General features: G+C 36.7%; 1 protein-coding gene across 1 annotated transcript in view; it reads right to left on the bottom strand.

Moving 5' to 3' along the window:
* The window catches only part of FGF7 (fibroblast growth factor 7), a 61,877-nt gene that overhangs the window by 33,428 nt on the left and 1,741 nt on the right, over positions 1 to 26,708 (bottom strand). The window lies entirely within an intron of this gene.

Here is a 26,708-nt window from a genome sequence, read left to right on the forward strand (position 1 = left end):
AGCCTACCAGGCTTCTCAGTCCATGGGATTTTCCAGGCAAAAGTACTGGAGTGGGTCGCCATTTCCTTCTCCAGGGGATCTTCCCGACCCAGTGATTGAACCCAGGTCTCCCACATTGTAGGCAGATGCTTTACCCTCTGAGCCACCAGGGAAGCCCAGAATAACATGCTAATTCTACTTCAGTGTGGCATGCTGACAGGCATTCTAATTTTTGTTGTTGTTAAAGTGTTTCCTGGATATGTTTTGTCTCCTTACTCAATAGACAAAGAACGAGGTTAAATATAGGCCAATGGAAATACACAGAAGTGTGAAAAATACTGATATATTTGAATCACAGCAAACAAGTATATAGGTGGAAGAAAAGAAAGAGGGGAATAGCAAGTGAGGTTGAAGCCAAATATTTGAATTTGGTCCTGTAGGTGTTACATAACCATCAAATTATGAGCACTATAAGTAGGAATACAATGATCAAGTTTTGGGTTTAGAAAGACACATAGTGACAGTCTGAAGTATGGATTCGAAGCTGAGAAAATGGAAAATGTAGATATTTAAGAGATTAGTGGGTGGGACTGTGACAAGAGCCTTAACTAAATGAATTTCAAGAGGAATGGCTAGATAGTGGAAGAAGAGAAAAAAGGGAAATGAATTAATATTTACTGATAATCTCCTATTATATATTCATTCTACAGTTTAACCTTTGTGCAATGCATTTTACAAGTGAAGAACTAAGGTTTGAGAACATTAAATTTATAGCTCTAAATTATAGACTAGGGGTAAAGCAAAATTTCATACCCAGGCCTGTATGACACATCTTTTTATTGGACCACACTGCCTCTCAGCTGTACCAGTTTCTGAGGAGATTTGAGGATCCAAGCTGAGAAATACTTAAGCAATAGAATAGTAGGAGGGCTCAGTGACAGAAAATGTGAGTTAATGAAGAGGAATAATGCAGGGTTTCCAGTTGGGTCAACTGGATGGAGGATGGCATAGCTCTTATGTAAGGAATAGAAGACAAGAGCAGGTTTGAGAAAGATTATGAGTTCATTTGGGAACATACTGAACTTGAAACGCCTGGAGGCTATCAGGAGAATTATCTAGTAACAATTAGCTATATGGACAAGAGCTCAAGAAAAAAAAAAGGAATGGAATTTCAGATTTCAGGATAATCAACATATAGGTCATAAGCAAAGTGACACTTACAGATACAATTATTTAGGACTATATGAGTAGAAAATGACAGTTATCATAGTAGAGAATATAGACTGGGGGACCAAACATGCTATAACTCCTCATGTACATTGATGCAGTATTTTTGGATGATTATCCAAGATTTCCACAGGTTTAAAAGAAAGGAGAACAGTCATCATTATATTGGCAGCACAGGTTTTAACAAGAGCAACATTCTATGAATTTGGACTGTCTGGAAGGAAAATAAGGTTAAAATGATAAGTCCTGACTTTAGAATATTTAAAATATCTTTTTAGTTTTGTCCTCTTTTTGTCCTTTTCATAGTAAGTTAGGCACTTAGTAGTCAACATTTACTGGGTACTTATATACACTATACCCTTTGCTGTGCTTAACATATACTCATTGTTTTAATAACCTCATAATCCTATAAATTGAGCTTCCCTAATAGCTCAGCTGGTAAAGAATCTACCTGCAATGCAGGAGACCTGGTTCCATTCTTGGGTCAGGAAGATCCCCTGGAGAAGGGATAGGTTACCCACTCCAGTATTCTTGGGCTTCCCTGGTGCCTCAGATGGTAAAGAATCCACCTGCAATGTGGGAGACCTGGGTTTGATCCCTGAGTTGGGAAGATCCCCTGGAGAAAGGAATGGCTACCCACTCCAGTATTATTTCCTGGAGAATTCCATGGACACAGGAGCCTGGCAGGCTACAGTCCATGGGATGGCAAAGAATTGGACATGAGTGTATTTATATTTACTATACCCTTTGCTGTGCTTCACATATACTCATTGTTTTAAAAACTTCCTAATCCTATAAATTAGATAATATCTCTGTTACTCAATAAACAAGAAAACAAGATTCATAGAGATTATGTAATTTGCCCATGGCTACTGTTTGTGTCTTAGCTTGGATTTGAATCCAAACTAGGACTTCTTTATTACATTTCCAAAAGATTCATATCCAAGAAGCTCTCTTTAATGTATTGCTTGAATGAAAAAAAAAAATGGCTTGAAACTGCAGAACAATTGACAGAAACTGACAACTTTTCCCTCAAGTGACAGAAAACAATATTTTGGTTTCTCTAATAGCTTATGGTTACTTAATTTGTTTACCAAACATCACATTTTACAGATAGTATAGAAATTAATGTCAACTAGTGTTCATTTAATTTTCACATATCTGAATTAGTAAGGTAATTTAATGTTCAAAACTCTGACTAGTATTGCTTATCATTATATACATACATTGAACATGTACATGTTTGTGTATATCAGGCATGCCTTAATGAAGTGGTTTTTAGAAATTACGAGCTTCAGAAGAAGGTGAGATAAATTGAGAGAGTAGCATTGATATATATACAGTACCATGTGTAAAATAAATTGCTTGTGAGAAGCTGGTATAAAGCACAAGAAGCTCAGCTTGGTGCTCTGTAATGACCCCGAGGGGTGCAATGGAGCGGTGGAGAGGAGGCTCAAGAGGGAGGGGATGGATATATACATATGTATACTCAGAGCTGATTCACATTGTTATACAGCAGAAACTAGCACAAAGTTGTAAAGCACTTATCCTCCAATTAAAATAAATAAATAAAAATTAGGAGTATCAATCCTCAATAAGGCCTTCAGTGCTAAAAGGTATTTCTCATGATTTGAGATATACTTAAAAATTAATTAGTAATAATTTATTAGTGACACACTTATGATAGTCTGTCATTTCATATTTACTCAAAATATCAGTGTAAATGAATCTATTGAAAACTAAGTACAGATAAAGGTGAATTGTGGAAGAGATATAAGAGGATGTGGGAAAAATTACAATATAAAGACTAAAATTTCAGTAAAATTAAGATTTTAAAATTTAGTCTTATTATAATCTGACACATAGTTGTTATGGTTAGAGTCTGCATTGGCTTAACCTTTGAACATTTTATTAAACTTTATTCCAATGATGAATAAATGTCTGTCTAAATTAAATGTTGCATTAAAAAATTTACTGTTTACTTTTTTCAACACTTCACAGAAGAAACTTTGCTCCTTTGATATTAATTTTGTACCTAATAATAGTTTTTAAATTTTTGTTTATAATTTCTTCTCTCATAGAACATTAAGCTCTTTGACATATAACTGTATTAAGATATTATTATTGTATTTCAATGTTAGTATTATTATAGTAGTTATCCAATTTGAGTTGCTTCTCAGGTGGCTCTTGGAGAAGAAAATAGCAACCCACTGCAGTATTCTTCCCTGGAAAATCCCATGAATGGAGAAGCCTGGCAGGCTACAGTCCATGGGATCGCAAAGAGTGGACATAACTGAGCGACTTCACTTTTCACTTCAGGTGGCTCTAGTGGTAAACAACTCGCCTGCCAATGCAGATTCAATCCTTAGGTTGGGAAGATCCCCTGGAGGAGGACATGGCAACACACTCCAGTATTCTTGCCTGAATAATCTCATGCACAGAGGAGCCTAGAAGGCTACAGTCCATAGGGTCGCACAGAGTTGGATTCGACTAAAGCAACCTAGCACACACACCTGCACACAGTCTCTAACAGAAACTGGCAAAATCTAAGTTGCTTAGAATTCAATGACAGTAACGTTCATTTCACATATAAGTAGCCACATTCTTAGTTAATATTTTAGAAGCAACCATGTGTTGATGCTTAATTGTTTTACTTTTTTGAGGTCATTGGGTTTATATCTGATTCAAGATTTTAGTGCAGTTAAACTCTCTCTTAAAAACCAGTTTTGTAGAATTTGAATTCCCTGCCTCCCCCACATGTAGATGGCACTGAACAGGACCATACATTTTCTTGGTCCATTCAAGAGTTGATTAGCTGAACATATGCTAACTACACCTCTAAACTAGCTCAGTCCACATGTGTAAAAGAATAACAAGGCAGCTCCAGAGAACCTAAGCTATCCAACTGCCTGGGACAAATGTTACTGAAAAATAAGATGAGGTTTATTTTCCAATGCATTATTATGACAAGTTCAACTTTAATTTTTGTTTTAATTGGATTTAAAGATTAAGAAAGTAATCGAAAACCTATGTATAGTATAGGAATCAAGGGGCATAAAGGAATTTTGTCTCCAAACACATATATTCCCCATATTCTTGCCTGAAATCTTATCACTGGAAACTAATTGCTCCATATAAAGCATCATATCCCTAGGGGGGTCCACAGCTAAAAGGCATATACCCTGAGGAAGTTTACACATTGAGCTATTAACTATTATAACATCAATTTTAAAAATGGATTTCTAATTGCATGGTTGGTAGAAAGGAGGGCTCTGAAAAATCAACATTCAGCAAAGTCTTGAAGGGTCATAGCAAGGGAAGGAAGTCTGTAACAACATAATTAGAGACAAAGGCCCAGAGCAAGGAGCTCTAGAGAGTCAGGAGTTACAGTAAAAGTCCCAAGATTTGGAGGAAAGGGATAGCCTGTAATAAGAGAAAACTGATGAAAGATGAGGAGAAGATCCATGAGCATACACTTCCTCAGTTACTCAGTTAATGTCTCCTGTCAGCTCTGAGTCTTGACACATACACTAAATTCACTTTCTGCTCTCCTAATTCCATTACGGGTTTCTTTCTAGTGAATTGCCCTCTAAGAATGCACGTTAATCCTACAGCTTTATGTTTTTCATTTGTTTCTCATATGGACTTACACTTTGGCACACGCTTTACTGTTCCTCTCTGTATGGGTCCATGTAACCATATTTGTATGAATGTGCAATGTCAGAGTCTAGTTTGTGATTCAGCATGACACTGTCTTCTCTTCATAAATCCGTGACATGTTTCCTCCATGTGTTTCTAAAGGCCTGTTTCCCAAGTCAAGAATCATTGTATTCAAAATTACCAGGATGACAGGATCTCTAAAGTTAAGCAATAGCAAGGAATATCTGACGTCTTCACATGCAACTTTATTTTTTTTTACTAATTGACAAGAATGTTGAGATGATACCAACAAGATGCAGTTTTAGAAAGGTAATGTCAAAGTGCTATAAATACAGATTAAAAACAGCAATTTCACAAGTACAGAAGCAGAACAGACCTGACTTGGCAACAAGTCATTTGAAAGTGATGTGGAACTTTTAGTTCACAAGCTTAAGATGAGCCAATAGTGTAGTACTTCTGCTCCAAAATACATTAATTGCAAGATTTGGCTGCCTTATAATAGAAGTTAAGTGGTGCTTAGGAAGCAGTTGTCCAGCTGTTGTTAGCCTCACCCTGCTCAATTTGGAGCTTTGTGTTCTGGGTACCTCATTGTGGATGGTATCCTTGGAGGACTAAAGGTAAGAGGCTAGGAAATTGCACTGAAAGGTAATGGCTGAGGGAATTTACATTGTTTAGCATAGAAAAGATCAGCTTAAATAAAAATATAACTGTCTTTATATATTAAAAGGACTGTCCCATAGAGAATGGTTTAGTGGTAAAGGAGTAAAAATCATTTACTAATTCATGGTCTTATTTTAGATCATGGATAGGCTGATTTCATGGTAGTTACATTCCATACAGAAGTTAAATAGCAGAGAGTATTAGAAGCTCAGTATGAGCATGTGTAGATGGAAATTACTTACAGCAGCAAGAAAAGCTTGGACTTGGTAACACAGCCTGAGATAGTGCTGGAAAGAGTACATAGTTCTCCGTGGACTGAAAGCATCTTTCACGTCTCTAATCATAGCCCTATCTCTAGTCAGCCCAGCATTTTCAGTAGCCAAAAACCACTTAAAATTGTTACAGGATTTTTAGGGCTAAATGAGATCTAGATCACCTGGTTTAATCTTCTTATAAAGAATAGAGGCTGAGGAAAATTAAATAATTTGTAAAACTCATAATACAAGCCATAGGTATGAATGAGAACTCTGGCCCACTGATTCCCTGCTCAGGTGTCATTTGTTCATTACACTAGTTAAATAATTACTTAAAAAATATTAGGGGCATCATTTCCTCTTTGTCATATAAAATATTAATTATTAGAAATCTCTCACTTATTTTGAAGTCACTTACCAAACCTTTTTCAATGATAGAGAGTATAACCAAAAGTACAGAAAGTAGGCATAAAGGCTTCTAAAGCACAAAAGAAGTCCTAAAAGCTTGCAAACAAACTAAACTCATTTAACTATACCTATTTGAAGCCTCAAAGAAGTTTTTATTCAGACAATAAGTCTATTTAGAGTTACTCAATCCTTCTGAGGCTTTATTTCCTCATTTTTAAAAGAAAAATAATTAGTGCCTCCATCATTCAATTTATCTGAAAATTAAATTAGTTGTCACATGTGACTTGCTTAGCTCTGTGCCTTACACATACAAGAGTTTCAAAAATGTCAGGCATTATTACTATTCACTAGTCAAATACGGGAGACGTGATACAGTGTTCCTGGCTTCTGTTAGAGAACAGGAATGGACTTTTCTAAAATTGTCCAGAACTACATGAGGATCTATAACTAGTTTAGTGGTCATTTACCATGAGACTAGATGAAATCATCAAGGAATGATTATAGACAGAGAAGATCTCCATGATTTCTCTAAGTATATGAAAGTGTTTTATTAGTCATGTCAATCTATTATTCATACACAGAGAAAAATAACATGATGAAGGGCTTAACTTAAAGCAGGAATGATTTCTCAATATGAGAAAGTGTTTCAACTGTTTGGGTAATATAATACTGAAATGGATTGCAGGAGGTTCCATTCTTAGAGAGCTTCAAGAAAAGGTTTGACACATATAAGTCTTGGATTTCTTAGACTGCTAGTGGTTAGGGGAGCCTTTCTAATCCTACCAGACTGTGACTGAAAAAGGAAAGGAGACCCACATATTTAAAAAGCAACATTAGTTTACTATAATTAAATGTATACATATATAAACATAGATATAAATGTTTATGTTCATGAAAAAACTAATATATGCTCATCAAGTACTTGGAAATCACTAAAAAAAAAAAAAAAAGAATAAAGAGAATCACCTGAACATACCACTGTTATAATCTATTTATTTTCATTTTCCTGTCTATTTTTATAAAGTTGTAATAATAAGTAGGTTTTTACTGCAGTAAATAGACATTATTCTTTTTATATTGCTTTTTAAATTCAAGTACAGGGAATTTACTCATTTATTACTTAACATTAACATTAATTTGATATTGAAAGTGAAAGGTGCTCAGTCATGTCTGACTCTTTGCAACCCCACACACTCCATGGAATTCTCCAGGCCAGAATACTGGAGTGGGTAGCTGTTCCCTTCTCCAGGGGATCTTCCCAACCCAGGGATCAAACCCAGGTCTTCCATTTTGCAGGTGGACTCTTTACCAGCTGAGTCATCAGGGAAGCCCAAGAATACAGGAGTGGGTAGCCTATCCCTTCTCTAGAGAATCTTCCTGACCCAGGAATCAAACCAGAGTTTCCAGCATTGCAGGTGGATTCTTTACCAGATGAGCTACCAGGGAAGATATCATGTGTAGTTAAAAGCAAAGAAATAGAGAAAAGAAGCTGAAAGAGTTAGGAAGAAAAGAGAGAGAAAAGAAAGAGAAAGCAGGGAGGAAAAGGGAGTAGCAAGGAAAAGCAATTAGGAGATATGAGGAGAAACAGAAGAATTGGGGAAACATCAGGAGGGTGATGCCAAGGAGAAAGTTGAAAAGAGAAGTCTTAGTAATTTATGAAAGTTCCTGAGGTTCATGTCCAGTCATCTGGTGCTCCAACACCATAGATATTAAGCAGGACCATAATGCATTGATTCATATCTCTGCCCTTTCAACTTCAGATTAATTAGTTTGTTAGATAATGGTTATAGTTCTTTATCTGCTCTTCTGCATTAAAATAATCAAAAACACTCAAATGGTTAGAGCAGCCTGTAAGTGCATAAGACTCTTCTGATTGCAGAAGCCAAAGCTAAATCACCGAAGCATAAAAGCTTGAGGGTTTGACATCTACCTTAGATTTTCAGTTCAGTTCAGTTCAGTTCAGTCACTCAGTCATGTCCGACTCTTTGTGACTCCATGAACCGCAGAACGCCAGGCCTCCCTGACCATCACCAACTCCTGGAGTCCACCCAAACCCATGTCCATTGTGTCGGTGATGCCATCCAGCCATCTCGTCCTCTGTAGAGATCTCTTCAAGAAAATTAGAGATACCAGGGAACATTTCATGCAAAGATGGGCTTAAAAAAGGACAGAAATGGTATGGACCTAACAGAAGCAGAAGATATTAAGAAGAGGTGGCAAGAATACACAGAAGAACTTCTAAAAAGATCTTCATGACCCAGATAATAATGAAGATGTGATCACTCCCACTCAGCTAGAGCCAGACATCTTGGAATGTGAAGTCATGTGGGCCTTAGGAATCATCACTATGAACAAAGCTAGTGGAGGTGATGGAATTCCAGGTTAGCTATTTCAAATCCTAAAAGATGATGCTATGAATGTGCTGCACTCAATATGTCAGCAAATTTGGAAAACTCAGCAGTGGCCACAGGACTGGAAAAGGTCAGTTTTCATTCCAATCCCAAAGAAAGGCAATGCCAAAGAATGCTCAAACTACCGCACAATTGCACTCATCTCACATGCTGGTAAAGTAATGCTCAAAATTCTCCAAACCAGGCTTCAGCAATACGTGAACTGTGAACTTCCAGATGTTCAAGCTGGCTTTAGAAAAGGCAGAGGAACCAGAGATCAAATTGCCAACATGTGATGGATCATCAAAAAAACAAGGGAGTTCCAGAAAAACATCGATTTCTGCTTTATTGACTATGCCAAAGCCTTTGACTGTGTGGATCACAATAAACTGTGGAAAATTCTGAAAGAGATGCGAATACCAGACCACCTGACCTGCCTCTTGAGAAATCTGTATGCAGGTCAGGAAGCAACAGTTAGAACTGGACATGGAACAACAGACTGGTTCCAAATAGGAAAAGGAGTATGTCAAGGCTGTATATTGTCACCCTGCTTATTTAACTTCTATGCAGAGTACATCATGAGAAATGCTGGGCTGGAAGAAGCACAAGCTGGAATCAAGATTGCTGGGAGAAATATCAATAACCTCAGATATGCAGATGACACTACCCTTATGGCAGAAAGTAAAGAGGAACTAAACAGCCTCTTGATGAAAGTGAAAAGAGGAGAGTGAAAAAGTTGGCTTAAAGCTCAACATTCAGAAACCTAAGATCGTGGCATCCGGTCCCATCCCTTCGTGGCAAATAGATGGAGAAACAGTGGAAACGGTGGCTGACTTTATTTTTCTGGGCTCCAAAATCACTGCAAATGGTGATTGCAGCCATGAAATTAAAAGATGCTTACTCCTTGGAGGAAAAGTTATGACCAACCTAGACAGCATATTAAAAAGCAGAGACATTACAGATATTAATCTGCACAAAAAGCAAAAGGCAAGCAGCTGTTTATTCAATTTATTCCTCTTGGTTGAAACTTTGATTTTGTTTTCTCCATCATGTTGGTGATAATTTAGTTAAACTAGTTTTGAGTCAATAAATGTTAGTTGCAAAAAAAATAAATAAATAAATAAATAAATAAATAAATAAATGTTAGTCACTCAGTCATGTCCATGGACTGACTGTATGTACATGTACAGTCCATGGACTGTAGCCTGCCAGATTCCTCTATCCATGTAATTCTCCCAGCAAGAATACTAGAGTGAGTTGTTGTTCATTTCTCCAGGGGATCTTCCAAACACAGGGATGGAATCCGGGTCTTCTGCCTTGTAGGCAGATTCTTTACCTAATCTGTGCCACCAGGGAAGCCCAATAGTAACAAATATAGTCATTCTAAATAAAAATATTCTTATGCATTAATAGCTTTCCATGGACAGTGGCACCCCACTCCAGTACTTTTGCTTGGAAAATCCCATGGATGGAGGAGCCTGTTAGGCTGCAGTCCATGGGGTCGCTAAGAGTCGGACACAACTGAGCGACTTCACTTTCACTTTTCACTTTCATGCGTTGGAGAAGGAAATGGCAGCCCACTCCAGTGTTCTTGCCTGGAGAATCCCAGGGACAGGGGAGCCTGGTGGGCTGCCGTCTATGGGGTCGCACAGAGTCAGACACGACTGAAGTGACTTAGCATAGCATAGCATGGACAGTCTACAGTTTTACCCAAATCAGTTTCCTCAACAATTACTGATAGTTTGGAAAGCTATCAGTTTGCCTATTTGATTGCAAATAGCTATCAAAATCTATCAATATGAAATTATCACTATTACCAGAAAATCCACCTGAAGTAAATATATCATTGATGATGAACATTTATTTTAAGCATAGCAAATAACACATTAGTGCATTTTCTACCAAAATTTACTTAACTACGAGTAAAAACATACAGATTTCCCATCAACTTTTATATTGCTTACAAAATGCTATTGTTAACCATGTATCTAAAGTCTGTTTTTAAAAAATTAATTTCAAAGAAACATAAAAGCTGGGCATAATACTTCAGTGTAAATAAATAACTAAAATAAAATGCCTGGTATATTTGAAAGAACTGACCAAAATTTCACAAATTTCTTCCTCAGTAGAATATTGTTTTATGCAGCAAATAATAAATAGGAACTTTATTTCCACAAGTACAAAATGAAAATAGTCAAGAAAGATTTCAGTAAATCCAGAGGCTTCTGACCTGGTCATGAAAGGTAATTAGGGGACTGTGAGATGCTGATCTAACCTTGAAGATGACATAACAAGGACCACTCAGTCTCCTCAGAAAACTGTAAAATTGTCTGAGACAGAGTGAGCCATTTCATTATTACCTTTGTTTTAATTTTATAACAGCTTTCTTATAACATTCTTATGGTAATAGCCTTCAAATTTAGAATGTGAGAAAAACATGTTTATGATAATGTTAACATAACCAACAAAATGTAGAATCTTGGATGTCTGAAGAGAAATTATCTTCTATGTAAGATATCATACATTTTGCTTGAATGCACTCCAGGAAAATAGATGTTGTTTCATCCTTGAAACATGGCAATGTTTCCTACTGGGTAGTGTTTTATTATGAACTGGACTTGACTTGAAGGGTTGAGGTGGACTTTCTTAAATTAACAATAGACATTAATTTATTTCATTTGCACACTTAGCACAGTTCTTTTTGTTTCTTATTTTAAAATTATAAGTCTAAAACTGTGTGTATTTTTATATCTGTAAACAGAATGTGATTTTTTTACTATAATTAAATTTTTTAAAGTATTTCTTCCTGCACACAGATGTCAAACATAGAGTACAAATTCACAAATAGAGGAGGATATGACTTCTTGAAAAGTTGTGCTTGATTCCTTAGATTTTAATCTTAAAATATCTCAAAGAAATTTCTTTATTACTTATAACTACTAATTACTACAGTGAATAAGACTATATTTCAAAACAATTTTTGTATATGAAAACCCCAGAACAAAATTTGTTTGCATGAAGATTGAGAAGCTCTTGTGGTAGCATATGATTTCTTTGCTATTTATTATGTTTTTCTCTTTGACCTTATTAATGCATCTCTGGATACCTAGCAACCTAGGTTGCACTCCTGGCTCTACCACTGACTAACTGTGCAACTTTGGCTTACTTCCTAACCTTATAGAAGCTCAAAACATACTTACCCTCTAAGCAAAGCTCAAAGTATTTTTGCCAGCAGTGTACAAGAAGAATTTCCTTTAGTTAATATTCTCAGGTTCTTACAATTGTCCGAAGAAATAACAATACAATGCAAGATTATTTTCAATTATTTACCATGGGTCTGATGGCTTATCTCCATAAATTATTACAATGATATATTTGAGAAAGCCTTACATTAGGGTAGGAAACTATAGTCTTGCATATCTGACCTTTAGCATGATTTCATTGAGTGATTAGGGTAATATTAGTTGAATCACAATCAACTTCTCCAAGAAGATGAGCCCCCATGCCCTCCACCTCTGGTGGGTACTCCGGTTACATCTGTCAAAATCTCTGTGGACCTCAGGATTACAGAGCATCCCTCTCTGCCTTTTCTCTCTTTTCTCGATGTATCTATAATCTGTATTCCTTTTCCTTCTCTCTCCCTGCTTTTTCCTTAGCTTGTGTCTTTCTCAATTTACTTCCTCACACCTCTCCTTTAATTCTATCTCCCCACCTCTGACCTACACCTTCTTCTTTTGTTTTCCTATCTTCTCTTTTTGTACTATGAAGTTAAAATGTGTTTCAAAGCATTTTGCGTATTTACTAGCTCTGTGTTGCTACTTTCTCTGCACCATACTCTCTAGCTAGCCGGGACAAGACACCATTCTCCAAAATCGCCCTACTGTAACCATACCTTTTTGCACACTTGTTCATGACTTGGAAAGCTCTTCACCCTCTGTCAAAATCCTTCAACCAATCCCCCTTTTTTTCAAATTTTATTCAAATTTAATTCAAATTTAAAATTTTCTTTTCCTAATTCTTCTACTCTGTCCTTTTTACATTTTTAGGCTCACCAAGAAGTATTCACTTTCATTCCCCTGATCTCTCCTTTCTTCATATGAAATGTATTAGTAACTTTCAGGACTTACTAGATTATTTCCTATAAAAGCCCAGTAAAAAGTTATTTGTCTTCATAACCTTTATTGTACAGTGTCACCTTACACATTAAAGGTGCTCTATAAATATTGAATTGTATTCTCAACTTAAATCCTAATCATCTAGATCAAATTGCCTTTTAATTTGGCTTCTAAATGGCACCTGTATCTCTACTCAGTTCTTGCCATCACTGCATTTATGTGCTGCGCAAACGACTCAACAGGTTTGTTAGGAAAAATAGATTGAATGTGACAGTTGCAGATAAAGAAGACTGTGTGTGAGGGCAGAGTTAGTTTCTATCTTCAATTCTGTTTTATTGTCTCCCCAACAACTAGCACAGTTCCTGGCATATTATGTGCTTAACAATATCCGTTAAGTGAATGAATGAATATTTGGGGTCAGTATTTGGTGACAGCTCACTGTAACCTCATAAGAGACCTTTAGCTAGAACCACTCAACCCAGCTGCTCCTAGACTCCTGACCCTCTGACACTATGAAGTAATATATACTGTTTTAAGTTGCTAAATTTTGGATAATTTATTATTATGCAGCATTTATAGCTAATATGCCTTCTCTTTCTTCCCATCCCATCCCTCAGTTGCTTAGTACCATTGGTAACATTTTGCAATTGAAATCTGTTCAAACAATGTGCTCTAATCACCATCTTTTTATATTAAAAAAAATCTGAGACCCAGAATAGTTCAGTATTTATCCAAGGTCAATTAATTACTAGAAAAAAGTTTAAAACCAAAGAAATAATATGGTATTATTTCCGTATCCCTATGCTGCCTCTGACTTTATAATCATTTGTCTACTCCTAAGTATTAAATAGCATGTATTAATGTTTATATTAAAAGAGCACTGTGAAGATAAAATTTTTTGTACTATCTTTGCACTAACTCATCATTTTTATTCCCTTTCTTTTGCCTCCTTTAATTGATAAAAGTCCTAAAAACACTAGAAATAAATTGAGAACATAGTAAGTGTGGACAAAAAAAAGAACCAGTTTGCCAATATACCATTTCTTTTTCAACCGTTCATAAGTGCTTGTTATAAAAAACTCTGCGACTTCTTTTATTTGCTTTTGTGTTTGTTCTGTTTGAATTTAGTGGCCTTTAGAGAGGGGAGCTGTCTGGCTATACTCCCCAAACTGACTGATTTACTCTCTGAAATCCAACTGTATATATGTATGTATTCTATAACAATTATGAAGATACTTACTAGTGAACAGAATTATAAATGTTTTTAACAAATGTCAGAAATGTGTTTAAAAAACAACCAAATCAAATTTTGCAGCGTCTTTAGCAATTTGTAAGCAAATAAACTGAAGGTTTCCACCCCAACTCAGAGGAACATAAATGGAGATGTTTTGTACAAGGCAAGTTGGAGTAGAGTTTTTATTTAATAATAAGAAAATGCCAAGTACTCATTAGGGCCTATCATAGAGAAGATAATTTCAGCTGTTTATAGTTCTTTACATGTAAATGATCCCACTGCATGATGCAAATTAATATGTGATGTTTTAATAATATCAGTGACAGTTTAATGATACATGTGTTAATAACAAAAGCTATGCTTTGAAGTTAAGCCTACTCGGGTTCATATTCCAACCCTGACAGTCAGTAGCTTTAGAACCTTGAGCAAGCTACCTACCTCTGTGAGCCAAAGTTGCCTCTGCAAAATGAGCATAACTCTGCCAGGCCCACGGTAACAACTCAGTAAGTTTACCTCTTTAGTAGTTATTTTCATGATCCTAAAATAATATTAGTAACTTGTGTTATCATTATAGGGAGAAAGTGTAACTTTAAAACACTTCATTTCTTCCACTTCAAAGTCTCTTAGCATCTTGTGTTGACTATAAGGAAACTAGAAGTTTTAAAGCAGTATTCTGAATATGAACTTCTTGAACTTTAATATATAATGTTAATCACAGTGAATTCATCAGGTTTACTATTCAATATCTACTGTTTATAAGTTAACTCACTACCCAGATATTTCCAGAAAACAATCCATCATTGCACATAGAAAATTTTGATATGATGATTTCAATCATCAGCTAATATTGAACACCAATCTTTCTTAATTAAAGTGAACACACCTAAATGGGCTTCTCTGGTAGTTCAGACAGTAAAGAATCTACCTGGAATGTGGGAGACTTGGGTTCAATCCCTGGGTCAGGAAGATCCTCTGTAGGAGGACATGGCAACCCACTCCAGTATTCTTGCCTGGAAAATCCCTTTGCACAGAGGAGCCTGGTGGGCTACAGTCCATGGGGTTCACGAAGAGTCGGACATGACTGAGTGACTAAGCATAGCCTCAACACCTAAATAGGCACAACAGGCCTATATATTTTTATTGAGGTATAGTTTACTTACAACATTATATTAGTTTTAGGTATGCAGCACAGTGATTCAAAATCTTTACAGATTATACTCCACGTAGAGTTATTCTACAATGCTGGCTATATTCCCTATGCTGTACAATATATCTCTGTAGCTTATTTATTTTATATATAGTAGTTTGTACCTCCTAATCTCCTATCCATGTCTTGCCCCTTCTCCTCCTTTCTCCCTACTGTTAACCACCAGTTTGCTCTCTATATCTGTGAGTCTGTTCCTTTTTTGTTACATTCATATTCGTTTTACTTTTTAGATTCCACATATAATTGATAACCTACATTATTTATCTTTGTCTGAATTATTTCACTAAGCATAATACCTTCCAGGTCCATACATGTTGTTGCAAATGACAAAATTTCATTTCTTTTAATGGCTGAGTAGTATTCCATTGTGCATATATGTGTGGTTTATATTACATCTTTATCCATTCATTGTTGATGGACACTTAGATTGCTTTCATATCTATGCTATTGTAAATAATGATGCTGTATCTCAATAATACTTGAGATACAGTATCTTTTTTAATTAATATTTTCACTTGTTTTGGATAAAAAGTACATTTTTATATCTTTCAGTTCCAGGAGTGGAATTGTTGGCTCATATGGTAGTTCTGTTTTTAGATTTTTAAGGACCTTCCACAGTGGCTGCACCAATTGACTACTTTCCCACCAACAGTGTACATCCCTTTCTCCACATCCTCTCCCACATTTGTTATTTGTGGTCTTTTTGGTGGTATTCATTCTGAGAGGTATGAGGTGATACCTCACTGTGGTAGCCTAGGTATCATTTTAAAACTAGAACTTGTATACTAGCAAGCCGGCCAATTTCCTGAGCATTTTTCCTTTCCTTCTGTAAAGTGAACTAACTGTGATTATAAGCTTACAATGAATAGGGTGAAATTGATAGTTGCTCAGACTCAGAGATAGTCTGAGCAACTATCAATTTCACCCTCTTCATTGTAGTTTTGTCTGGGAGAAGGCAGCGGCACCCTACTCCAGTACTCTTGCCTGGAAAATCCCATGGACGAAGGAGCCTGGTAGGCTGCAGTCCATGGGGTCGCTAAGAGTCAGACTTGACTGAGCAACTTCACTTTCACTTTTCACTTTCATTCCTTGGAGAAGGAAATGGCAACCCACTCCAGTGTTCTTGCCTGGAGAATCCCAGGGATGGGGGAGCCTGGTGGGCTGCCGTCTATGGTGTTGTACAGAGTCGGACACAACTGAAGTGACTTAGCAGCAGCAGCAGCAGTCTTGTCTGACTCTTTGTGACCCCATGGACTGTAGTCCACCAGGCTCCTCTGTCCATGGGATTTCTCAGACGAGAATACTTAAATGGGTTGCCATTTCCTTCTCCTACATAGCTCTTGGACAGCATTTCAAATTAAGAGAATAGTTTTAAAGTTCTCTTTACTGAAAAAGAGAACATCCAACTAGTAAAGAGCATCCAACTAGGTTTAAATCTCACTAAAAATCTATGGATTTCAGTACACCATTTATACCCAAAATACTCCACCAAGAGTCCAAAATTATACACAGGCTCCTAACTTTGGCATATATTTGTGGTTCAAGGTCACTCTTAAAACATTGGGTCAGGTTCATTTTATAGCCTTTCTAACAACTGGACATGGAACAACAGACTGGTTTCAAATAGGAAAAGGAGTATGTCAAGGCTGTATATTGTCACCCGCTTGTTTAACTTAGATGCAGAGTACATCATGAGAAACGCTGGGCTGGAAGAAGCACAAGCTGGAATCAAGATTGCCAGGAGAAATATCAATAACCTCAGATATGCAGATGACACCACTCTTATGGCAGAAAGCAAAGAACTAAAGAGCCTCTTGATGAAAGTGAAAGTGGAGAGTGAAAAAGTTGGCTTAAAGCTCAACAGTCAGAAAACAGAGATCATGGCATCTGGTCCCATCCCTTCATGGCAAATAGATGGGGAAGCGATGGAAACAGTGACAGACTTTATTTTGTTGGGCCTCCAAAATCACTGCAGATGGTGACTTCAGCCATTAAATTAAAACACACTTGCTCCTTGGAAGAAAAGCTATGACCAACCTAGACAGCATATTTAAAAGCAGAGACATAACTTTGCCAACAAAGGTCCATCTAGTCAAAGCTATGGTTTTTCCAGTAGTCATGTATGGATGTGAGAGTTGGACCATAAAGAAAGCTGAGCGATAAAGAATTGATGCTTTTGAGCTGTGGTCCAACCAGTCCACCCTAAAGGAAATCAGTCCTGAATATTCATTGGAAGGACTGATGCTGACGCTGAAACTCCAATACTTTGGCCACCTGACTCATTTGAAAAGCCCCTGATGCTGGGAAAGATTGAAGGCGGGAGGAGAAGGGGACAACAGAGGATGAGATGGTTGGATGACATCACCGACTCAATGGATGTGAGTTTGAGTAAACTCTGGGAGTTGGTGATGGAGAAGGAGAACTGGCGTGCATCAGTCCATGGGGTCGCAAAGAGCTGGACACAACTGAGTGACTGAACTGAACTGAACAACTGAGTGGAAGCTTGGTTTTATTTCTTCATTACACCAAAGATAAATTTCCTAGCTCTGCAGTTTCCATTTAGAAATTTAAATGTTTTACCCAGATCAGGGGTGAAAGTAGGGAGGATGTGGGTGGTGTGGAGGGCATGCTCTGTTGTCAGATAAGTTTAGGAAACCATATATAGTCTGCTAAAGTTCCCTTATAGCTCAGTTGGTAAAGAATCTGCCTGCAATGCAGGAGACCCTGCTTTAATTCCTGGGTCAGGAAGATCCCTGGAGAAGGGAAAGGCTACCCACTCCAGTATTCTTGGGCTTCCCTTGTGCCTCAGCTGGTAAAGAATTGGTCTGCAGTGCAGGAGACCTGGGTTTGATCCCTGGGTTGGGAAGATACCCTGGAGAAGGGGAAGGCTACCCACTCCAGTATTCTGGCCTGGAGAATTCCATTGACTGTATAGTCCATGGGGTCGCAAAGAGTCGGACACAACTGAGGCACTTTCACTTTCAAAGTTCTGCAATTCATGCTAGTGAAGTATAGGCTCAGTGAATTTTCTCTGTGAAAAAACTTGCTCAGCTTTTTTTAACATAATATTTTCCAATGAGCTGCAGAAACTGTGCTATAGGAAACATCATTAATTATCTTGAGGGACACTAGTGTTCTAAGAAATAAAGTTTGGAATTGCTGCTGTAAGAAAAATCTGCAGGCTGAGTTGATTTTGAATTTGATGTCAAGTCCTTTTCTCATTTATCTACAATTATATCTGATGTTCAGATAGGCAGACAAAATGGAAAGTATTCCAGTAGCTTTTAATGGAACATGATAAATATGCTATTTAAGGATGTTGAAATATGCCACATTTCTCCTTTCTAGTATTAAACAGAAAAATAAACTGTTTCAGAATAGTCTGTATAAATAAGCAAAGATTATTACAGATTTATGCACAGATTTTCAAATTTATTTCAGAAACACATGCAGTAATCTATTATCATTTCAACCCTCTGTACACTATTTTATTTTTGTTTTCACCTCAGAAACCCTCCCTCTACTCTTACCAATCCATTGTACTCAATTTCCCCTATTCTGTAAGGGCATCAAAAAGTTAGTGAAATATTGTACATTAACTATACTTCAATTTAAAAAAAATAGAAAAGCTATATTTTATAAGTATCCTTTGTATTTAAGTCCTCCCTAAACTTAAAATACAAAATTCACTAACGTGTATATAAAGTCCTCTTTCCTTTCATCTCTTGCCTTTTCTCTCCTGTTCAGGGACAAAGATCTTTTCTTCCTTTTTGTTCTTAGGACACTAGTGAATGGCTCTATCAAGTGTGGCCACTTCATTAGTAATGATCACATTCTTCTTCAGGGAAGTTGACTGACGTTACTGAAGAATCTCTGGAGACAATTCTCCCCAGTATATATCAAACTTTTTTTACCCAAGAAGAATATTGCCTGCCTAACTGGCAAGTTTTACCAGGACATGGGCATTGAATAGTTCTCCTCTCTCCTTCCCCACCCTAATTCCTTTGTCTTTATATATTACTGCTACTGCTGCTAAGTCACTTCAGTTGTGTCCGACTCTGTGTGACCCCATAGACTGCAGCCCACCAGGCTCCCCCGTCCCTGGGATTCTCAGGGCAAGAACACTGGAGTGGGTTGCCATTTCCTTCTCCAATGCAGGAAAGTGAAAAGTGAAAGTGAAGTCTCTCAGTCGTGTCTGACCCTTAGCAACCCCATGGACTGCAGCCTACCAGGCTCCTTCGTCCATGTGATTTTCCAGGCAAGAGCACTGGAGTGGGGTGCCATTGCCTTACTATACAAACACAGATAGCTGACTAGGTTTAATAATGTTTTCCTTGTTAGTAAACTTGGTATGGCTTCTCTACCTAAGTCAGAATCAGGTATCTCAAATACAGATATGAATCCTGGTCAAAAAACTGTCAAATGTTCAGTGAGTCTTTGATGTGGTTTTCAGAACCACGTGAAAGGCAGATAATTTTTATTTTCCAATGTACTTTGCTTGTAGAAGGATTGGATATGAACTGGGAAGACATTATCCTAAGTGAAATAGGCTAGACACAGAAGAACAAATACTATATAACACAGCTTTCAGGAAAAATCTAAAATATTAGCCACCTCTCATAGAAGCAGAGAAGAAAGTGGTTTCTAGAGACTGGAGGGTGTGGAAAACAAGGAGATATTAGTCAAAGGATAGTAAGTTTCAGTTATGCAAGATGAATAAAGCCAAGAAACATACTCTACACTGTAGTGTTTCTAGTTCACAATATTGTAGATATACTTAAATATTTGCTAAGAGGATCGATAGATCCAACCAGGCCATCTTAAAGGAAATCAGTCCTGAATATTCATTGGAAGGGCTGATCCTGAAGCTGAAACTCCAGTACTTTGGCCACCTGATGGGAAGAGCTGACTCATTTGAAAAGACCCTGATGCTGGGAAAGATTGAAGGCGGGATAAAAGGGGATGACAGAGGATGAGATGGTTGGATGGCATCACCGACTCAATGGATATGAGTTTGAGTAGGCTCCAGGAGTTGGTGATGGACAGGGTGGCCTGGCGAGCTGCAGTCTATGGGGTCGCAAAGAGTCAGACATGACTGAGCGACTGAACTGAACTGAAGAGGATAGATCTTATGTTAAGTACTTTTATTACTACTACTATTAATAATAATAAAAAAGATCAGGAGAAAACTATTGGAAGTGATAGCTATGTTTATGGCATAGATTATGATGATATATACTTACCTCTGAATTCATCAAATTGTAACTTTCAATAATTACAACTTTTTGCATGTTAATCGTACCTCAGAACTTTTTTTTAAAGCTTGAATATAGTTTAGAAAAAGTAGGAATTCATGTGGAAGCCCATTTCATTTAATGTTGTTTTTATCCATATTACTTAGGTATATGCAATTCCTGCCTCTTCTATGTGCCATATATGAAATTAAAACATAGAAATGTATTGTATTCCAGTCGTAATGTAAAAGAAGTTACTATGCTATTTTGGTGCAGTGGAAGAAAGCTGGGATTTAGAAAAGAAAGGAAAGAAAGCTTTGCTTTAATCCCTAACTTACAAACAGAACAAACTTTTAGGTTCATAGTCTTTCACTAATCTGAATAAACCCTCTAGGCTTGTAGTTTCTTTCCTATTAGATTTTCTAGACTGCAGCTTGTCTCTTTAAATCACTGCTTTTGTAGGGTGGCCATAGGAGGTAAAACCCTAATTTGGGGGCATCAGTTCATAATCATAAATGGCTAATTTAAGTGCCTTGTAAGCTGGCCTTGATGCGTATACTCCAGGTTCCCTGCTTGCAGCATCACTTGAAAGTGTCAGAAGGGAATCAGACCTGCTGTTATTGTGAAATTGTGGCACAGGACCTAATTTTTTCCCAGCAATGAACTCGTTCATCAAAGATGCCTTCTTAAATAGTAGCTAGAAAGCTGTCATCACATGGATTTCCAAGCCAGTTCACCAAATGTTAGATCCACTAAGATTTGTCAAAAATGTTGAATCCTGATGCATTATCCAGAGATTCGTTCCTGATGGGCCCATTTTAAAATCCTCCAGGGCAAAGGTGAACTCTGGAGCCCTCTAAGGGTTCCAAAACATTCCCAGGACACCTAGGGGGAATCCTGCTGAATTAGAAGCCTTGGCTCCTTAAGTAGTGGTTTTCAACCTTAGCTGCAGATTAGAATCACTGGAGAGCTTTAAACAAACACTGATGCCTGGGTTCTTCGTGCCTTCACAAGAGTCTCCTTTAACTAGGGGGTGGTTTCCCCAGTAATCTAATGTGATCCCCGTGGTTTTGTAGCCATGTCAGGATTATCTGGGGAACTTTTGAAATTTCTGATGCCCAGGCTGCACCCCAAATAAATTTAATGAGAATTTTTGTGGATGGAACCTGGTATCAGTATTTTTTAAAGTTTCCCAGCTGGTTTCAATATCTAGTTAAGGCTGAGAAATAGAAAAATCTAGAAAAGAAATCCCTTCCACATAGATCTAAAAGGTGGCATCTTACATCCTCTTCAATTCACCTGGGTCTCTGAAAGCTCTAAAACTATAGGCTGAAGAGTTGTGATACAACTGAGTCACAAGGTAAAGTGCATGATCAGATACTCTGGATTGATAAGAAATGAAAGTGATGATCAGTTCAAATAAGAATCTATAAAATAAATAAGAAATACACCTGTGGCAATGAGCTGTTGTTAGCATTTATTAAACACCAGACACTGGTATTAGCCTAAAAACAGAGGAAGACCATAAAATGGAAAATTATTCTTAATATTAGAGTTTTCAAAGAATAGCTAATATTTCCAAATTGAGCTATTTCCAAATAGCTGTTATTTCCAAATCTTCCATAATTTAAACCTTGGGAACTTAAGGAATTGCAGGTCACCAGTTCTATAGGATTCCATTTTGTCAGTAATTCTACAGTTTTCATTAAATTCCATAGATATGTTTGTCATTGTCTATTTTTTTTAAATAAGGTTGTTGTGATTTTTTTATTTCTTCCTTTGACAGTGTGAGTTATTTTTTTCTTTTAGATAACCTACTAAGAACTCATTGAAGCATAAGCAAGTTTACCATCTTTATATTTAGAGGAGATATGTATATTTGTTAGCTACTAGCAGAGATTCTTGTTGAGCAGGAACTTATCCAAAGAATTGTTGACAATTAAATCGCTGAAGATTTTGTGGTCAAAGTCAAATCCAACAACAGTGTGTTTATTTTCTTTTTGCCAATTGTTAGGCCATATCCCATCACAGTCTAACAATCCAAAAGAGAATATTGCCAAATCACTGGCCAGTTTTCAGAATGGCTAACCCTTTTCTTACTATGGAACTTTCAATGCTTAATTGTAACAAGTGAGGCATACTTTTTCTTGAATCAATGGCTTATGGCTATTAAGAATTCCTTCTCTAAAGAAATGGGAAGAGAAAAACTTTTTTAGTAATTGAATGTCAAAAGCAAGAAAATCATTCCAAGGGACTGAGTTCACATCTGTCTTTCAGGGCAGTTGTCATCTGCCCAGTGCACTGCTGCTGTCTCTCACTTGGCACCTCAACTCCCAGCTTAAACAGCAGCTATTTGTGTCAGGTGTGGAGTGATAGCCTCTGTCTGCTGATGGGCTGCCTGGGCCAATTATCTAAATTCACCCCCTGGCCTTGTCCCCGAGTGGAAAGCTCTGACTACCTCAGTGGAAGGACTGACCATCTGTTGCCAGTCCCTTTGTGATATTATTAACGCTCTCCTTCTGCAGAGAATGTGGATTATTTCATTTTGGAGGGGCATTTTGTGCTTTTACTATTATTATTATTAATTCAGGTTAGGTTCTAGTTTCATCTCTTAGAAGCCTACTAAAAGGCTAAATGTGGTGCCACCAGAGAACAAGTTAAAAGGAGAGGCTTTCCTCTCCTTGGGTAAGAATAGTGTGCTCTCTCAGGACCAGTTCTCCAGTGATACTTTCTCTCTCTCCCAGAGTCAGAAATGCAATTCAGCAGCTCTTGGCCTCTTATAAATTCCTATTTTGACATAGCCGGGTCTTGCTTATACAGTTACTAATACAAGTCTTGTTTCTGTTGGGTTCCTTGGTGCATTTTTTACTGTCATTTATTCAATCTTATTTAGATATAAAATATTTCACAAGACAGCACTGTAATTAAGCCTGAAGTGAGACTTTTACAACCCAGGGTAGCTTAGATGATTTTCTTAATTCCCTAAAGATGTGAGGGACTTCCCAGGTGGCTCAGTGGTAAAGAATCAGCTGGCCAGTGCAGGAGACATGGATTCTATCCCCAGGTCAGGAAGATCCCCTGGAGAAGGTAGTGGTGACCCCCTCCAGTGTTCTTGCCTGGGAAATCCCATGGACAGAGGAGCCTGGCAGGCTACACTCCATGGGGTTGCAAAAGAGTTGGACACGACTGAGCGGCTAAACAACAGTAACAAAGATGTGAGACATGAGTCGTCATATCCACTCCCTATCACTCCCCTTCTCTTCCTCCAACCCTCCATACACCTGCCCCAGCCTAACACTTCTGGAAGCAGAATTATACACCCAGATTTTTCACCTCACCTACCTACTCCAATCCATTATCTTAGCAACATCTTATAAACCACATTCCTATGAAGGAGCGGTGCTTCTGCTGGTGAAGCAAGCAGTCCTTCAAGATGCATTAATATCTTCAGGTCATTTTCCCTTTCATTCACAGAAAAGCCATGAAAATAGACTAGGGACTTTCTTATGGTAACCCAGAAAACCACTGTTCATGTAGATGATGTCCAACTTTTCATGCCAAATTTTATCATCTAAGACATTTAAATGTATCCCATCTTAAAAGGCCTCCAAAGAAGAACGTTCAACAATGTATGAACGAAGTTAAGGCATCAGAACACATGAAATTCGAAGTTTAATTTTGATCTTTTCCACTTTCTGTACTTGGTATTTCAACCTAGTAGATAATCCAGTTACCTTTTACTTTCTCATTTTAATGAAATAGGAAGGAAACAGCTTTTGTTCATTTATTCATTAATTCAGTTAAGGATTGAGAGATATAAACAATAAGTTTTGTAATTTCAGATTTTTGTTTTCTTTGACTTTTAAACGAAATCTTCTGAGCAATTTCTTTGTATCTGGATGCAGTAGCTTCAACTTCACCTAGGGCAATTTGCATTTTTTGTATGAGACACTCAATTTTAAAATTAGTAAGGAAATAAATATTAGAATTCTCTTCTATGTTATTCTCTGTATATTTTTCAATGGAGTACCTTAGGATTTTCTGTAGACAACAGTGAGTTAGCCTCTATTTATGAAGAAGTCTGATAGGCTTATTCTTCAGTAAGATAGCAGCAAAACTTGACAACAATTTGGAGCTTACTGAAAGGATCCAGATGTAAGCTTCCCTCTCTAGGAGAATTTACCTGGAAGTATATACACTATATATGGTATATACTATCAAGAAAGTATATACAGTCTATGAAAAAGCTTATAGAAATAAGATTATTTACATAATATATATTATTTCTTTTAGTACATTGGTATTGTGACATTCTAACTTATAATGATATAGGATGACTTTCTTTCTTTCCTTCTTTCTTTACTTCCTCACTTTCTTTGTTCCTTTATTTTTTACTACAGAATTAGTGTTAGAAGAGAAATTATGTACCATATTGCCTTTATGGTTACTCAAGGTCAGTGCTAAATTGTGTTTCAAACTATGGAAAATTTTAGTACTTTGTGTATGTTTTAAAATATCTGAGTTTCATAGTTTCAAGAAATTTTAATACAAAATAAGACACATATATCTGAATGCATTCTTATCGCAGGTATTCCAATTTTAGATATTCTAATTGATCCCAAATAATTATGAATAATGTTCACTTTCACTGAATTTTGCATCTAATTTTTCACTTTTTCATTACTTGGTAAAAGCAGTCAAAAGGAATTAGCATATGGAAGAATTCTACAGTGTTTAGGCTCAATAACTTTACTACTACAATTTGAAATTAGTTCTGACAGCTCAACTTATCATTAAGATGATATTCACTTTCATCTCATTCAATATATATGGTAATTATATCATATAATCATATAATTTAGATTGTTCACATTTGTGTTATATATTCTAAAGTTTAGATTAAAATATACTGTAAGAACTAAAATGTATATTGGATCATCTGTACATATCCCACAACTTACAGATTAAAAAATGAGAATTGGAAAAAGTAAGGAGTTGTACCAGAGTCAGTCACAGGCAGGGTTTGGACCTATCTGTCATAACTTCCACCTGGGCTCTGTTTTCTCCACCAAGTTCTGTTATCCATTATAAATCTCAATAACTTTTAAATGGGCTTCCCTCGTGGCTCAGATGGTAAAGAATCCTCCTGCAGTGCAGGAGACCTGGGTTTGATCCCTGGGTTGGGAAGATCCCCTGGAGAAGGGAATGGCTACCCATTCCAGTATCTTTCCTGGAGAGTTTCATGGACAGAGGAGCCTGGCAGGCCACAGTCCATGGGGTCATTTATTGATATGAGCCAGATTCTTTTGCTCACATAGAAATAGCTATCCACAAAACTTTCCTCCAAATAGTTATTTCCTTAGCTAAACTTCAGTATAATCAGAACAATATTCTAGAACTAACATGATAACATTATTAATAGAGATAATAATAACCATACTGTTAGCAATCCATTAAAATGGCCTTAACATTCTATATCAATTATAGTTTAAAAAGTAGTTTCTCTCATTTTCATATTGGAAACATAATTCTCCATATTCCCATATTGGTTTATTATTAATAGTTTAGAAGCCTAAAAGACATTTATTAAATAAGCAGCAAAGTTTTAAATGTTCACTTGTAAGCCTGGCACTATGCTAAGCAAATGTTTACAGTATCACCCCCATGCATTCTTTTTCAATTAAGTTTAACATATGTAACATTATAAAATGATATGTTATAACATTGTTCAAGTGCTAGTAATGCAAACAAACTTTCTTTTCACTCAGGGATTTTAAATTCTTAGTGTACATGTTCAGGTATATATTTTACTCCATAAAATTTAATACTTTTGAAATTGGTTATTAATCATAACTGCTAAATGATAAATCCAAACCTGATATATCAAGATAAAAAGAATAACTGATTATTGAAGAAAATATAATTATCTACATTTGAATCATGAAATTAATGTCTCTTCCAACTCACTTTTATTTCCTCCTTCACATTTATATTTCCCTTAAGGTAACATAGAACTTTTATGGCATAGAATATGAAGATAAAAAAATGTTAGGAGGAGCCTGTTTTTGTGCCTAGGTAAATAATTAAGCAATCAAATACAAGTTCCTATGACATGAACAGATGAGGAGACCACAGATTCCTATCTGTTTTATAGTTATATACAATTGCACAAGTCAATTTAGCACAATTCAGTATTTGACACCATGGAAATATTTTTTCAAGAGAAACCAAATTATTTTTTGAAAAAAATCTGTATTTCCTCAAAATAATGATAATGCATTTTTGGTGAGCATTCACTGAGTATTCTAAGGAGAGTTCCTAGTGAGCTTTGCTAGAAGAC

Source organism: Bos indicus x Bos taurus, chromosome 10, assembly GCF_003369695.1.
Source record: "Bos indicus x Bos taurus breed Angus x Brahman F1 hybrid chromosome 10, Bos_hybrid_MaternalHap_v2.0, whole genome shotgun sequence".
NCBI lineage: Eukaryota > Metazoa > Chordata > Mammalia > Artiodactyla > Bovidae > Bos > Bos indicus x Bos taurus.